Source organism: Palaemon carinicauda, chromosome 1 (genome assembly GCF_036898095.1).
Source record: "Palaemon carinicauda isolate YSFRI2023 chromosome 1, ASM3689809v2, whole genome shotgun sequence".
In the NCBI taxonomy this organism is placed as follows: domain Eukaryota; kingdom Metazoa; phylum Arthropoda; class Malacostraca; order Decapoda; family Palaemonidae; genus Palaemon; species Palaemon carinicauda.
This window is the reverse complement of record NC_090725.1, coordinates 172,858,666-172,873,665: the sequence shown is the minus strand read 5'-3', so window position 1 is coordinate 172,873,665 and position 15,000 is coordinate 172,858,666.

Below are 15,000 nucleotides of genomic sequence, written 5' to 3'. Positions count from 1 at the left end.
GCTCACCATCCGCTGCGCCGCAAGGGTGCTAAGAGGCGCCATTTTGAATCTTTACTTCCTTCCTCCGAGGGGGACTCTCCTCGCCGTAAGCAGCCTGCAGCTCCATCTTCCTTATACCTTTCCGGGGATCGGTCTCCTACGCCTTCCAGGCTTTCAGCTTCTGGTGCAGACGTCCAGCAGCCTGACCTCGTCACCCGACAGGCAATGGTCCCTTCGGGGCAAAGGTTTGCTTCCCACGGTGTGGGTTCTTCCCTTGCGTGTCAGGGTTCCTCTGCGCGCCTTTCTGCAGTGTTAGCGCACAGGCGCTCCCCTGCTCGTCAGCGCTCTCTTGATCGTCAGCGGTCTCCTGTTCGCCAGCGCTCTCCTGATGATCGCCGCCCCTCTTCTCGCCAGCGCTCTCCTGAGGACATCCTTCAGCCTGTTGTTCCTGTTGAACGCCCAGTGCGCCCTAGATCTCCTGCCCGTCAGGGCGCACCTGCGCTCCCAGTTCCTGACTTGCGGCCTGTGCGCCCACGCTCGCCTGCCCGACCTAGAACTTCAGTTCAGGTCTTGTCCAAGGACTCTTCTCCTCTCCCTCGCGATCCTGCTCGTCAGCCTGTTCCAGCGCAACAACGCTCGCGGTCTCCAGCACGTACTTCCAAAATGCCTGTACGCCCTCGCGCCTCCTGTTCCTGAGCCCGTTCGTGAGCGCTCGCCTCCGCGCCCCGCGCCAGCAGTTCCCTCACAGGATTCCACGCGTCGCCCTCCTGCTCGCCAGCGATCACAGACGCATCAACATTCGCCTGCTCGTCAGCGATCTCCTGCGCGTCAACGGTCCCCAGCGCGTCAGCGATCACCTGAACATTGGCGATCTCCAGACAGCCCGCGTGACCTATCGCCTGCGCGCAAGCGTTCTCCAACGCGCCGTTGCCCAGTGGATCTGGAAGGACATGGGTCGCCTTCGGTCGGCTCGCCCTCGCGCGGTCGTTCGCCTACGCGGTCTACGCGCTATCGCTCGCCAACGTGCCACCATGCGCCAGCGCGCCATCACTCGCCTACGCGCCAGCGTTCACCAGCGCGCCGCCGAACGCCTGCTCGCCATCGCTCTCCCACGTGCTACAGGTCTCATTGACAACATCGTCAGCGGTCATCGGAGCGATCTCGTTCGCCCACGCATCAACGCGCTCCCTCGCCGACACGCCAACGTGCTCACTCGCCAGCTCGCCCACGTGCTCGTTCGCCTGTGCGCCCTCGCGCCCACTCGCCTGCGAGCGATCACTCCCGCGCTCGTTTGTCGCCGCATGTTTGCGCGCCCGCGCCTCACATTCTCTTGCGCGCGATCCGGTAGTTTCGCCTAGGTACGAGCGTCAGCACGACTCCCGTTCGCGTCGGGTTTCGCAGCCCGCGACAGCAGCAGGGACGCGTGTCGCCAGACCGCACTCAGGATCGCCTCCGCCGAAGCGCAGGACTTTTGTGCAGGATAGGGAAGACACATCAGAGAGGTCAGTACAACTTTTTTCCTCCCTTCCTTTTCAGGCAGGTCCAGTGGTGTCCACTCCGAAGGATCGCCCGATCTCCTTCCCTCCAGCGGGAATTTCGGACGCTGTGTCCGTGTCTCAGCAGACTTGGTTTGGTACTCTGATGCGGGCGTTAGTGAAGGCTATGAAGCCGGCACCCGCCGATCAAGGACACAAGCCAACGGCTGCCTGGCCCCCGCTGAAGAGAAGGAGAGGAGTGGACTTCGTGGTGACTTCTCCCAGGGAGAAGTTGGTTCCTAAGAGGTCTGTCAGGAAGGCTCCATCCCCTTCGCAGGCGCTTTCTCCTTCTCCCGAGGACGAGGCTTTTCCGTCCTCGGGAGAATCCAGTGAGGTGATGGTCTCCCCCTCGGCACCAAGGGGGGAGTTGTCTCCTCATGGAGGGGAATCGTCTCGCGCGGAGGGCGCTTTCCGAACCTCTTTGTTGGGGTCGTGTATCCCGCCCAGGAGGGAACCCAAGGACTCCAAGACAATCCCGAAGTCGTCTTCTAGGATTCGCCAGGAACCAGCTGCACCCCGGGAGAACGTCCATGCATCTCCCCAGGAAGAGATTCCGGGGACGGGAGACTTAGCTGCCAGTCCGCAAGGAGGAGACCAGCAGGAGTCTGAGCATGCCTTCTGGCAGGTCCTGAGCCTGATGAGGCAACTCAACGGGTTCATGGACCCCGTGATCGCCCCCCGAGAAGGCAAGAACACGGTCCTGTACCAGGTGTTCGGTACTCAGAAGCCCCCTAAGACCAGTGCGGCTCTGCCCTGGTCCCAGGGGTAGAAGAGTGCCAGAGCCAGGGCCAATGCTCAACTGGCGGCTCTTGCTTCCTCCAGTCGTTCCTCTGCCGGGAACAAACTCCTCCCACCTCCTCGTCTCCAGCAGAGGAGGTATTTTGAGATCTTGGGGGAGTCTAGTCTCGCTCTTCCTCTCCATCATTCCGTAGAAGAGCTTGCTAAGGGAGTTCCTCTCGAGAAGCTCTCCGCCCGGCAGGTGACGTTCTCGGCGTCGGAGATCCTGAGCCATGAGAAGGTCGCGAAGTGCGCCATTCAGGCCACTTCGTGGCTGGATATATGGCTAGGGTCTCTGGGCATCCTATTGCGCTTCGAGGATTTGTCTAAGGAGACCAATAGGAAGGCCCTGGAGACCTTCCTACTCTCGGGCACCCGCTCCATCGAGTTCCTGGCACACCAGGTTACCACCCTGTGAGCCAACTCAGTATTGAAGCGGCGTGATTTGGTGACCGAGAAGTTCCACCCAAGGTCCCCGCCATGGATGTCTGTAGGCTCAGACATGCTTCCCTCCTTGGGGGAATCTGTTGGAGCCTCAGGATATGGAACGAACGGCTGAGAGGTGGAGGAAGTCCAGCCAGGACTCCCTCATCCATAGGGCCCTTACAGCTCAGCCCTATAAGCCTCCAGCTTGGCAGCAACAGCAACAGCAGCCTCGCAAGACACCAAAGCAGGCACCGGCAGCTACGAAAGTGGTGTCTAAGCCCCAGTCCTTTCCAGCCAAGGACAAGAGGGGCGGTAAGTCCTCCAGGGGAGGCAATACTCCTAGAGGGAGCGGCCGCGGCTGCAAACGCTAGGAGTGGCAGTTGGCAGTCCCCCCGCATGTCCACCTGTGGGGGGATGCCTTCGACGTTGCGTGCACAGGTGGCAGCAACATGGGGCCAATGCTTGGAGGATTTCTGTGATCGGCCAAGGCTATCGCGTCCCGTTCATAACATCTCAACCTCCCTTGACAGCGAATCCAGTGTCGTTGAGCTCCTATGCCATGGGATCGGTAAAGGGGCTAGCCCTTCGGGCGGAAGTCGAGACCATGCTCAAGAAGGATGCTCTCCAGGAGGTCGTCGACGGCTCCCCAGGCTTCTTCAGTCGACTCTTTCTTGTAAAGAAGGCGTCTGGAGGCTGGAGACCTGTCATCGACCTCTCAGCTCTGAACAAGTTTGTCAAGCAAACTTGGTTCAGCATGGAGACAGCGGACACGGTCAGACTTGCGGTGAGACTTCTAGACTTCATGTGCACACTGGATCTATAGGACGCGTACTTCCAGATCCCAATCCATCCTTCTTCCAGGAAGTACTTGAGATTCAGCCTAGACGACAAGACCTACCAGTTCAAGGTGCTGTGCTTCGGTCTCTCCACAGCACCTCAAGTGTTCACTAGAGTGTTCACCCTGATTTCATCTTGGGCGCACAGGAACGGCATCCGTCTCCTTTGTTATCTGGTCGACTGGCTGATCCTAGCGGACTCAGAGTCGACTCTTCTTCGACACCGAGACAGGCTTCTGAGTCTTTGCCAGGATCTGGGGATCGTGGTAAACCTCGAGAAGTCCTCTCTGCAGCCCTCCCAACGACTGGTTTATCTAGGCATGTTGTTAGACACCAATCTCCACAAAGCCTTTCCATCAGACGACAGGATAGCAAGGCTGAGGAGGGTGGCGGAACCCTTCCTCAGGCGAGAAGAGCTTCCCGCCCCATCGTGGTTGCGTCTCTTAGATCACCTGTCCTCCCTGGCTCGTCTGGTTCCAAACGGCCGCTTCAGGATGAGATCCCTGCAGTGGCGGCTCAAGTCCCGGTGGAATCAAGGATCCGATTCCCCGGACGTACAGGTCTCGATAGGATCTTTGGAACGGGCGGACCTGCGGTGGTGGCTGGTCGACGAGAACCTGCGAAAGGGAGTAGATCTTCTCGTTCTCCCCCCCGTAATTGACACTGTTTCCGGACGCGTCAAAAGAAGGGTGGGGGCCGCACGTTCTGAACCAGAGGACCTCAGGCATTTGGTCAGAATCAGAAAAGTACCTGCACATCAACCTGCTAGAGTTGAAGGCTGTCTTTCTGGCTCTTCAGCAGTTCCTACGGACCCTGGCGGGTCACTCCGTGGTGGTGATGAGCGACAACACCACGGTAGTGGCTTATATCAACAAGCAGGGAGGTACTTTTTTGCAGCAGTTATCCCATCTTGCAGTAGAGATTCTGAGGTGGACCGAAGTCCACTCGATAACACTATCAGCTCGCTTCATTCCTGGCAAGAGGAATGTGCTCGCCGACAGTCTGAGCAGGGCTTCGCAGATGTTGAGTACCGAATGGTCTTTGGATCCTCAGATAGCCAACAAAGTCTTGACTTTGTGGGGTTCCTCGACCGTGGACCTGTTCGCGACAGCGTTGAATTTCAAGCTGCGTCTGTACTGCTCCCCAGTCCCGGACCCCAAGGCTCTCTGGCAAGTTGCTTTCCAGCAACGGTTGGACAACATCGACGTGTACGCCTTTCCACCGTTCTGTCTGATGAGAAGGGTGCTCAACAGGACCAGACTATCAGTCAACTGTTCGATGACTGATAGCTCCGCTATGGCATCACGCGGAATGGTTCCTGGACCTTCTGCAGCTCCTGACGGAGCTCCCGAGAGAACTTCCCCCATGACGCGAGCTACTCAGACAACCACACTCCAACATCCCTCACAAGGCCGTGGCCTCGCTTCGGCTTCACGCCTGGAGACTATCTAGCATCTCCTCACGGAGAGAGGCTTTTCGCAACAGGTTGCGGAGAGAATGTCTCGGCACCTGCGAAAGTCCTCTGAGGGAGTCTACCAGGCAAAGTGGAGAGTCTTTTGTGGTTGGTGTCGTGGGAGGGGTATCTCTCCACTCGATGCCACTATTCCAGCAATAGCGGAGTTCCTCGTGTATCTGCGGGAGGAAATGCGCCTTTCTGTCTCAGCAGTGAAAGGCTATCGCTCAGCCTTAAGCTTGGCTTTCAGGCTGAAAGGTGTGGATATTTCTTCCTCGCTGGAACTTTCTCTACTCATACGTAGCTATGAGCTTACCTGCCCCCAGTCGGAAGTGAGACCTCCTCCTTGGAACGTGGTTCGGGTTCTCGGGCTCTTAAGAGACCTCCCTTCGAACCATTACGTCAGGCCTCGATCGCCACCTGTCTTGGAAGACGGCGTTCCTGCTCGCTTTGGCTTCGGCCAAGCGAGTTAGTGAACTTCTTGGTCTCTCGTATGACATTGCCCATTTAAGGGGATGGTTAAGGGGATGGGGGGAGGTAACGTTCAGGTTCGTCCTGAGTTTGTTGCCAAGACTCAGAATCCTGGAGTGCCGGATCCACGGTTCGACTCTTTCAGGATCGCGAGTCTCCGTTCTGTAACAAGCGACCCAGACCAGCTGCTACTATGTCCGGTGAGGTGTCTGAGGTATTACTTGAAGAGAACAGCTGCAGTTCGTCCCCAAGTGCGGGCATTGTTTGTGAGCACAGGCAAGACGAAGAGGAGGGTCACCAAGAATACCATCTCGGCTTGGATTCGAAGGGCTATCTATCACGCCTTGAATCCAGACCCTCCTCCGTCACGTCGCCCTAGGGCACATGACGTCAGGAGCGTTGCTACGTCCCTGGCCTTCAAGAGAAACTTCTCTGTGATGCAGGTGCTTCAAGCTGGGGTCTGGAAGCGTCAAACGACCTTCACAGCCCACTACCTGCAGGACGTGACCCACAGGAGCCTCGATACGTTTTGTATTGGCCCTGTGGTGGCTGCACAACAGCTGGTCTAACCTCAGGCTCCTGTATGGACAAGTAGCAGTAGGTTGAGGGCGTTGTTACCCGGTTTTAGTCTGCGTGAATGAAAGAGTATGTCTGACCCTTACTTCTTTCTTCATTCTCCCCTCTCTTGGGGAAGCAGCATCCTGGTCTTCGTATAGCTGACCTCGACCTCTGCAGGTAACCCATGCTTCCTTGTGCTCCTAGTATTAAGCTTAATACTGTTGCGTCCCCCATACCCTGACGAGGTGGTATTGGGAACTTCCTATCCTAGATTTCTATCTAAAGGTCTCAAGGTCAACTTCATAGGACGAGTCACGCTGTCCTCCACACACAACTTATGTAGGCCACTCGTTCCTAGCGAAGCAAGGAACTTGTGAGGTGCAGGGGCTCCTTTTCTCAAGTGCTAGTCACTGGGAGGCGGAGCCCCCGGGCAAAGCCAAAGTCAGTAAGGCTGGGGACTTTCCACCCTTCCTAAGGGGTAAGTCACCCAATGTAAATAGCGTGGTATGTATTTCGGTTACGGAACAAATGACAAATTCGGAGATAATTTGTATTTTTCCTAACCATACAAACCTTAGCTATTTACACATATTTGCCCGCCAGCCCTGACCCCCAAGTCAAGTCCTACCTCTAAATGAAGTGAAGCAAATCACCGGTGTGTGGGGGGGAGGGGTAGCAAGCTACCCCTTCCCCTACCCCCGCTAACTAGCGCGGGGTTAGTTAACCCTCGTTAAAAACTATTGGCTCGTCATTTCAGCTACGCCGAAAGGTAAACCCAATGTAAATAGCTAAGGTTTGTATGGTTATGAAAAATACAAATTATCTCCGAATTTGTCATATATATATATATATATATATATATATATATATATATATATATATATATATATATATATATATATATATATTTAAATATATATACTATATATATATATATATATATATATATATATATATATATATATATATATATATATATATATATATATATATATATATATATATATATATACACATACATATACACATATATATACATATATGTATATATATATATATTTTTGGGCTCAAGCCATGTCGTCCTGATGGAAGTTCCTTAAAGGCAGCTTCCTAGGGTATATTACAACTACGGCGATATTCCTAGAGAATTTACCTTCAGGTACCCAGAATTCTAACGCCTGGAGCGAGTATCCCTAAAAAAGACCTTAGGGATATCGTAAATATCAGTGGACGTATTCTTGACACGCCTCATAGCAATCTATACCCCGAATAGAGTTAACACTTCGTAGGGGTCAAATGGCAAGAAAACGAAAACGATAAGAAAGGGGGGAGCCGTTCGTAAGGCATCTCTCCTCCCCGTTTCGAAAGCGTGCCCTGCGCCGCTCGCGGCGCCATCTGTATTCCTTTTTGCGTAGCTCTACGACTCGGTGTTTTTTCCCTGTATTTCTACCAAATCTTGGAATTTCTCGTTTGATAATGCTTTCTCCAACTTCTTCTGCCTTGGATAAGTTGAGTACTATTTCTTTTATGTATAAATGTAGGCTCTTGGTTAAAATTAAAGTAATTAAAAGAGTTATCTTTGATACAAGAGCTGTTGCCTGCTGGAGGCATCATGGATGCTGTCGCTCGCTAGAATAGGATTTATTTGTTAGCAAGAGCGACGTTCCCAGCCCCTTTGCGCTTAAATATTAGCTACTTAGCTTATTTAGGAATTCTGTTATGATGCGATAGTAGTGTGCCTGGCGAAGTTTTGCCTAGGCTGCCAACACTAGTCTTCGTAGGCTAGCTGTTGGCCTATGTACTTCCTGCATGATAAATAGTCTTCCAAGTGTGATTTTCATTGCTTTAAGCGTTAGGCAACGTTATACATATAAGCCCTTTTCGAGTACCTTCCAAGATAGTATTGGTGTGAGTTTCGGTGAATTAGGTAATCGATTCTCTTAGTGGCTAGGCTAGGTTGTCTTAGGTCATTATAATATTATCTGTTTCCCCGTTTGCTCCCTTCTCTTCGGGGAAGGGGCAAACCCTTTCCCTCTGTTTAAGCCTTAGGCTTAACTCTAGTGGTTTGTTTGAATTAATTTTCAAATATATCTATGCTGGAGTAGTGCTGTACCTTCCCGTTCCAACTGAATTGGTTCAGAGGGCGACAGTACAACAGTGTTTAGTCTGAGTCCGGGTCGGTCTGGCATGGGGCAGAGTCTCCCTTGCTGACTGACACGGGCATAAGGGGTTTATCCCCCTTGGTCCACCTTGTTGGGTTCCAGTAGTGATCCCTTCGCTCGGTGACCCCTCAGACTTGTCCTCTTGCCGTTCCGGATTCGGGATATGTTCCCTTTTCTGGAATAGCAATTCCTTCCTTGCCGTGGTTTTAGGGAGGCAGCCAGTAGTGCCGGCCTCCCCCTCGGGTTTTTCTCTGGCTGAGATGAGCTGTCTTAGTTGGGATGACCCTTAACCAAGGCAAGGTTGGATAGGACCCTCTGTCCTTCCCTTCTATTTTTCGTTTCTTTGTGTCAGTCGTCCGCATCCGTACCTAGCCTAGGTTAGGATGGGGAACTGACGTGGTCCCCTGTAGGCCGGCAGAGTGTGCCGACCGGCAGAGACTCTTTCTTCGAGTGCTGCCCGGTCCTTTCTTGGTCCCTCCACCGCTGCCGTCTGTAGATTCAGTAAGCAGCGGTTAGGAAGCCTGACTTAGTGTCTCCCCTTCCTCTCGGCACTCTTTTCGGGTGCCGGGCACAGAGGCTCATAGCCTCTTAGCCCGGCACTCATTCTGTTGTCTTCGTATGTGTTGTCCTTGCCGTCTGCCGGCCTACAGGCCGGCCGCCGGTGGGGGGGGGTGTTCTCCAGTTCTCTTGCTGTCGGTCGGCGATGGTTATATACCTTTGCCGGCCGGTCTCTTGCTCATCTGCCGGCCACTATAAGTGGGGCCGGCAGCCGAGCGCTACCTGGTATGGAGGCCAGCCGGCAGGGTTTGCTTACTGCTGCCGGCCGGCCTGCTACACTGCCCGGTTAGCCGGCCACTAAGAATGATGGCCGGCAACGCAGTGCAAACCGGGTGGCTGCAGACCGGCAACCACTGCCGGCCGGTTCAGGCATGGGATCTGGAGTTCTCCCCAATAGGGGTGATCTGATGTTGTGTACTTGAGATCTACCTTTCGAAAAACGGGGGGGGGGGGGGTGCTGACCGGCAATAGCCGGCCGGCACACCACCCTCAGGTACTGTATCAGTCCTTTCTTTGGTGGTGTATTCAACCAAGGGAGTCCATGATATAGTAGGTTACAACACTGTCTTTTCTAACTTACTTGTGTTACTTGTGCAATCACTTGGTGTCGCCTTACAAGGATAAAAGAGAATTCTTTTCATCCCTGGCCGGAATGGTAAAATTCTACCTTAGGTGTGAGCTACACCTAATTTCCTTTGGAAATATGCTCTCTGGTTATTCTAGTAAAGACTAACTACGTGACTTTGGCTGGTGGGCTTCCACAGGTGTTTGTGTGGGTTTCACAAGTAGGTGTCTTTCCCTTATTCTTGGTGAATACTCATTTTACATGTGAATTGAAATTCACTTGATATTCATGGAAAATTTCTTCTTTTACAGGAGGAGCATCCGAAGTGTGATAGTGTCTTCTGCAATGTCCGCAGTAAGAACTTTTGCGGACATGTCTCGTGTAGGAGGCACGCGGCTTGCGCAGCCTCCAATGATGACCATCGCTACTGGGATCCGCAGGTATGTGCTGTATGTACTAACCTGCTATCAGAGGCTTTTGAATCCCCTAGGTCGGCGGAGTCAAGAGATGCAGCGAGGGAGAAGCTTCGCTTATGGGTAAGGGGTTTTCAGAAAAACACCACTGGACCTTATCTTCCTAATGAGAAGATGAGGGTCCATTGACGCTGTTGTTCCCCAGCTTCGGCCGGAGATCCCTCTCGTCCAGATCCCAGTGGAGGAGGATGTTGCTGATGCCATGCAGGACATTCAGTTGGATGACAAGATGTCTGACTTGTCCGATCGTGCGGAACAGGATCTCCTCGCAGAAGGTGAGGAGGAGGATCGAGATCCTATTGCCGTGGAGGAAGAGGTTCCCGTATCTTCAGACGTGCCGGTTCAGATCCCTGAACCTATCCCCTCTACCTCGTCCGCTCTTCCAGCAGAGCTAGGACAGGCTCTCTCTTCCATCGTTGGTATGATCCAACAGATGCAGAGGGAGAATAATCAGAAGGCCGCTACTTTGGAGCTCCAGATGCAGAAGATCACAGCATCACGTGGACCTCCAAAGAAGCTCAACGTGAAGGACCTTCCTCTGTGCTCGGATGCCAACCCGTGGAGATATGCCGAGCACATGCCGATGACGATCGGGAAGATCGTCATGTCGGAGAAACTGGGCTCAGTTCCCCTTGAGGAGGTGGAATTCTGGCCCAGTAGAGGGGCCTACCCGGACTGTTATGTCCGTTTGAAGAAGGAGCCGGCCTCGAAGGAGGAGACGGAACCGAAGGAGGTGATTATCCTGGATCACTCCAAGGCTCAAGCTACTCTAACAGCTGCATTGAAGGAGAGGGGGTTCTCAAACTCTAAAGTTGCCGCTTTGAGTAAGAAGCACCCCTCCTTTGTATCCTCCCCGGCTAGGGCCTTCCCCTTTATGCAGAAGGGGTTCGCGGCCGTCTTGAAGGCGGTTGAAGCTGGCAAACCGTGTCCATCTCTGGAGGAATGCAAACCTCTGTCGTTGGCCTTGCCGCTGGACTTTAAGGACTGGAAGGAGGTGCACCTCACTTTCTCGGTTGGGAAGTTGGACGCCGACATTGCAGGTCAGCAGTTCGGCGAAAACCTTCCCAAGTTGTCGGAATTCCTCCTACGGAGGGAATTGGACACAAAGGAGCGCCTGGCAGCCTCGATGTCTCTCCAGACCAACATGGAGACGATGGCTAGCGACCCCAAGATGCCGGAGATGTTCATGGTAATGGCCAAGATCCATCTGGCCACGGTGACTAAGGACCTCTATTGCTTTGTTAAAGCAAGGAGGGCCTGTAGAGAGTTTGTTTTCGCCTCGGCCACAGTGAGGCATGAACCCAAGAGGCTCATTTCATCCAGCATCTGGGGTAAAGATCTCTTTCCCAACGACGTGGTCAAAGAGGTGGTGGACAAGGCAGCCACTGAGAACCGTAATCTTCTCCTGAAGTGGGGCCTGTCCCTTAAGAGGAAGTCTTCTCCGGATGAGGGCCCTCAGCCGAAAGGAAAGGCGAAGAAATCAAGGTTTTCCTCCCGTCCAGCCAAGCCTTTCAAACCACAAAGACAGCAGCAGCAGCAGCCAGCTTTGCCTCCGGTACCACAACTGGTAGCCCAGACCCCGACCACCTTCCAATGGGTACCCCAAGCCGTGTCATCAGCTTCCCCGGCATTCAATCCAGTGTTCGAGGGACAATCGACCACGTTTCGTGCAAAGCCCAGAGGTGCAGCCAGAGGTTCGGCGAGACGCCCCTCTAGGGGACGAGGATTCAGAGGTGGTCGCGGCCAGGGAGGCAAGACTGCAGGGCAGTCAAAGTGAAGTGTCGCCGGTAGGTGGGAGACTTCAGTATTTCCGGGATCGCTGGACCTTCGATCCCTGGGCCCACAGCCTTCTCAAAAATGGACTGGGTTGGAGTTGGTACAGTACTCCGCCCCAGTGCCCTCAATTTTTCCAACACTCCACCCCCGTTTTGGAGGAGTACATCCAAGATCTGTTGGAGAAAAAGGTGATCCGGAGGGTAAAGTCCATCAAGTTTCAAGGGAGGCTGTTTTGTGTTCCCAAGAAAGACTCGGGGAAACTCAGAGTCATTCTGGACTTGTCACCACTCAACAAGTTCATAGTGAACCACAAGTTCAAGATGTTAACGTTACAACACATAAGGGCCTTACTGCCCAAGAGGGCATATACCGTCTCCATCGATTTGTCAGACGCATATTGGCACGTTCCAATAAGTCGCCGTCTCTCCCCCTACCTAGGATTCAAGCTACAACAAAAACTTTATGCTTTCAGAGCGATGCCCTTCGGGCTAAACATAGCTCCAAGGATCTTTACGAAGCTTGCGAGCGCAGCGCTCAAACAGTTACGCCTAAAAGGGTTCCAAGTAGTAGCCTACCTGGACGATTGGTTGGTGTGGGCAGCATCCAGAGCAGAATGCTTGCAAGCTTCCCTACAAGTGATTCAGTTCCTGGAATATCTAGGTTTCATGATCAACAGAAAGAAGTCTCGTCTTTCTCCAGCTCAGAGGTTCCAGTGGTTGGTAATTCACTGGGATCTAGTGTCACACCGTTTTTCCATTCCGATGTCGAAAAGGAAGGAAATAGCGGGGTCTGTCAGGAGACTTCTAGGTTCCGAGAGGATATCAAGACGCGAACAAGAGAGGGTTTTGGGCTCTCTTCAGTTTGCATCAGTAACAGACCCAGTGCTAAGAGCACAGCTAAAAGATGCAGCGGGAGTATGGAGAACCTTTGCATCGAAAGAGCGAAGGGACTTGAAGAGACCGGTCCCACTTCGACTACGTTCTCTTCTCAGACCGTGGTCTCAAGCCAGTCGTCTAAAGAGGTCTCTACCTCTTCAGCCATCCCCCCCGTCAGTGACAATCCACACAGACGCCTCAAAGGTAGGGTGGGGGGGTCACTCCCATCGGAAAAAAGTGCAAGGGACCTGGTCCAAGCTATTTGGGAGTTTTCACATAAACTTTCTAGAAGCTATGGCAGTGCTTCTTACCCTGAAGAAAGTATCCCCACGTCACTCGATCCATGTAAGGTTGGTACTGGACAGCGAGGTGGTAGTGAAATGTCTGAATCGGCGGGGATCGAGATCCCCACCTCTCAACCAGGTAATGTTAGCCATATTTCGACTGGCGGAGAAGAAGAAGTGGCACCTGTCAGCAGTTCACCTTCAAGGAGTCCGGAATGTGACCGCGGACGCTCTATCCAGGGTTACACCGATAGAGTCAGAATGGTCCCTAGACGCAGGATCATTCTCCTTCATCTTGAGACAAGTCCCAGAACTGCAGATAGACCTCTTCGCGACGAAGGACAACAAGAAGCTGCCGAAATATGTGTCCCCATACGTGGACCCATTGGCGGAAGCAGTAGATGCGATGTCCCTCGATTGGAACAGATGGTCCAGGATCTACCTGTTTCCCCCTCACAATCTGATGTTGAGGGTCCTCAACAAACTGAGATCCTTCAAGGGAGTAGCAGCAATAGTGGCCCACAAGTGGCCGAACAGTGTATGGTTCCCTCTAGCTCTGGAACTACGACTGAAGTTTCTGCCACTCCCGGACCCAGTTCTGTCCCAGCAAGTCCAGAAGTCGACTGTCTACGCTTCATTACAGAAAACCCGGACCCTGCAGCTCATGATTTTCTCTCCCTAGCGGTGAAGAAACGGTTCGGAATCTCGAAAGGTAGCATCGACTTCCTGGAAGAATACAAGTGTAAGTCTACTAGGAGGCAGTACGAATCAGCATGGAAGAAATGGGTAGCCTTTGTCAAAGACAAGAACCCGCAAGAGATCTCTACGGAGTTCTGCCTATCCTTCTTCATCCACCTCCACGGACAGGGGCTGGCGGCTAACACGATTTCTACATGTAAGTCAGCTCTGACAAGACCCATTCTATATGCCTTCCAGGTAGACCTCGCTAACGAGATGTTTAATAAGATCCCGAAGGCCTGTGCTAGGCTTAGACCATCAGCTCCTCCAAAGCCTATTTCGTGGTCGTTAGACAAAGTCCTTCATTTTGCCTCATTACTGGATAATGAGGAATGCGCATTGAAGGACCTAACTCAAAAAGTGATCTTCCTTTTTGCCCTTGCTTCTGGGGCCAGAGTTAGTGAGATTGTGGCCCTCTCGAGAGAGGAGGGCCTGGTTCAGTTCCTGGATGGGGGAGAACTGAACCTGTTTCCGGACCCTACGTTTCTCGCTAAGAACGAGTTGCCCACCAACAGGTGGGGTCCCTGGAGAATCTGCCCTCTGAAAGAAGATGCATCTCTATGTCCCGTAGAATGCCTAAAGGTCTATCTTCGTAGAACTTCAGACTTCCATGGGGGCCAACTATTCAGAGGAGAAACATCGGGCTCGAATTTATCTTTAAATCAGCTTAGGGCGAAAATTACATATTTTATTCACAGAGCGGATCCTGACAGTTCACCCGCAGGTCATGATCCGAGGAAAGTTGCTTCATCCTTAAACTTCTTTAACTTTATGGATTTTGAACACCTTCGTTCATACACTGGCTGGAAGTCTTCCAGGGTATTCTTTCGCCACTATGCTAAACAAGTGGAGCAGCTAAAGAGGTCTGTGGTAGCAGTTGGTTGCGTCGTTAACCCTGCTGTTTAACTCTGCGAGGAACAGTGGAATTATTTGGGACTTTAATTCTTGGGTGAGTGGTTAGTTATATGCATTGATATAACTAGTAGTGAAGGCTCTGAGAGCCCACAGTGACTGTTCCAGCGTTATGGTGATGGTAGCACAAGTACAGACTGGTGTGCCGAGCGTTGCTAACGCTATTGTCAACAAAGTAGTAACATGGACGTTAACTTTGATACCTTGGTATGTGGCAAGTGACCTAATTGTTTTCTTTCAGATAACCATTCATCCATGCACTACGGTACTTGTGTAAATTGTTGGTCATCCACCTATCATATGTATATATTTATGGTGACCATGTCTATTTATTGTTACTCAATAAACTTGTTCTCGGGAACCTTGCGTCTCCTTCACCTATATTGATTTCATGTTATTTATTGAGCATTTAGCCTATGTATATTAATCGGGGATATCTATAATAGCCTATTCCTTAATGCAAAGCCTTGTTGCACTGGTTATACTTTCCTTAGCATAAAGGACTTCACCCCTCTCTGAGGATGGTGGCGGCAGCAAGTTTAATCCTACGCAGATATAACCTTTTTGTCTAATTTTACTTCGACCAGGGTGCTGGTCGGGATTTTTTCCCTTGGATGCTGTA